This window comes from Engraulis encrasicolus, chromosome 23 (assembly GCF_034702125.1).
Source record: "Engraulis encrasicolus isolate BLACKSEA-1 chromosome 23, IST_EnEncr_1.0, whole genome shotgun sequence".
NCBI classification, from domain to species: Eukaryota; Metazoa; Chordata; class Actinopteri; order Clupeiformes; family Engraulidae; genus Engraulis; species Engraulis encrasicolus.
This window is the reverse complement of record NC_085879.1, coordinates 49,471,016-49,473,515: the sequence shown is the minus strand read 5'-3', so window position 1 is coordinate 49,473,515 and position 2,500 is coordinate 49,471,016.

Genomic DNA, 2,500 nt, shown 5'->3' with positions numbered 1-2,500 from the left:
TATGCACACACGCACACATGTAACATGCACACTCGTACATATGCACACACACTCATACACATGCATGTACGCATGCACACGAATGCATACACAACAAAAAGAGAAATGCTTGATTGTAAGTGACAAGTTTTTATTTTTTATTTTTTTCATTTTATCAGATTTTTATTCTAAGCATGATAGTGTGTCTACAGAGGTAGAGGCAGCATTCTTTCAACACATCACATGACCATTTCTCCATTTCTTCTTTCAACACATTACCATTCCTTCATTTCATCTGTCACTTTATCAACCCCCCCATCCCCCCTCCTCCTCTTAAAACTGCACGAGGAGGGGGGGGGGCATTTGGACAGGTGTCCAGCCTCCCACGTGACGGCCACAGCACAGGATCAACCCCCCATCCCCCCTCCTCTCCGACCCCCTCCTCCTCCTCTTAAAACTGCACGAGGGGGGGCGGGGGGGGGGGGGGGGGGGTCCATTGTCCCACATGACGGCCACAGCACAGGACGCTAGCAGAGCAACTACACAGTCAGAGGTGTCAAAAGTAAAAGTAAAAGTAGAATAAAAAACAACACAGATGACTAATCGGAGTGACCTGTAGACCTGTGTACTTGTCTTACGATCCGCTGATTCTGCGCTCGTTGGATCAGATTTGGGGTGGGTTATTGTTAAGGGTTTTTTGTGTTTTTCAGTAACAACACAGTCTATCTACCTGATTAGATACAACACAGTAAATTGTGTAACAGCTAGTATGTAATATCATGTGCAAGTGTTGTACTTACACAATGAATTTACTGTTGCTTTTACTCTTGACGCCTCTGTCTGTTCACAATACAGGTTATACACGGTGGCTACAGTGCCAAGTCATCACAGTGTTTGCAGTGGGAAACAAACATACACACTCTCTCACACACACACTCACACACTTCTGCTGATTGTCAACTGGGAGTCCAAAGTGTCCTGGCAGGACAGGGGACAGTAGTGCAGCCTCTCATCACAAGCAATAGAGGACACACAAGCATCCTGGGGGCTGTGTTTTACTCATACAACTGTGTGTGTGTGTGTGTGTGTGTGTGTGTGTGTGTGTGTGTGTGTGTGTGTGTGTGTGTGTGTGTGTGTGTGTGTGTGTGTGTGTGTGTGTGTGTGTGTGTGTGTGTGTGTGTGTGTGTGTGTGTGTGTGTGTGTGTGTGTGTGTCTGTGTGTGTGTGTGTGTGTGTGTGTGTGGAGGTTATAAAAAAACTGCTACGCTGCCTCGAAAAATAAGAGCATCACGTGCAGCCAAAGGCAAGGCATCACCAATACACACACACACACACACACACACACACACACACACACACACACACACACACACACACACACACACACACACACACACACACACACACACACACACACACACACACACACACAGACACACACACACACACACAAATACACACACATATGCAAGTTACAACTAAACACACACATGTCAACATCTTAACCTCGGCAACACACACACACACACCCGTTGTGAGGCAGCTGAGAGTGTGACCCATTACCCAGGACATCGTCACCTGACTCCATCCATGGGTGCCATTGTAACACTGTTTGGGTTCCGCAGAGCCACATTATGACATCGCTCTTTTAGAATTTCCTGGAGGTTCTACATAAAAGCAAAGCCCCATTATGACATCGCAACCCTTCTGGAATCATATCATAACAAAACAAAAAAGCAGAAAAACATACAAACAGTGGTCCCGGAGTCTCCCTATAGGTATAAACATGCAGTAATCGCATCAGGAGACACATTCTCTCTGTACAGAAATGCATCAGGAGAAAAGATCTCTCTGATATAAAAAGGAATGTGCTCGTTTCAAGGCATCGCGCACACACAGGCGAGAGATATATATCACAAAGCAGCACCAGCAGAGGTTTCCAGTTTATAAGGGTCCAAATAGCATAGTTATAATAATAAAAAAGAATCATTGAGTAAATGTAACCATATCACCATGACCAAACTAATAGATATATTTTACATCAATCAAAGCACATTTCACAATGATTGCGTGGCACCATAGTTGGGTAGTTAGTTGACCTTATTGCAGTATTGACCTGTGTGGCAAGTGAGCTAGCAGACGGAAATGCTAAATGGTCACAGTGATAAAAAGTGATCTAGTGAAATAAAAACAAAAACTCCCTCATCTTTGCTTCCCTTAACAAATATAGGGGTGCATTTCTCGAAAGCGTAGTTGTTAGCAAGTTAGCAACTTGGGTAGTTGCCAATGGGATATTGCATTGCAAGCAACAAAGTAGCTAATGTAGTTAGCAACTATGGTTTCGACAAATGCACTCCTGGCCTTTCGCTCGATCGCTAAGTTCACTGGAGAGGATAAGTGACATCTTAAAGGGACACTGGTCAAATGGAAATGGTCAAAAAAGGTACTGCAACTATGCTGCTCATTGAAACTGTATCGCCTATTGCCAAATTTGACCTTTTCATGATAGTTTACTAAGTAAT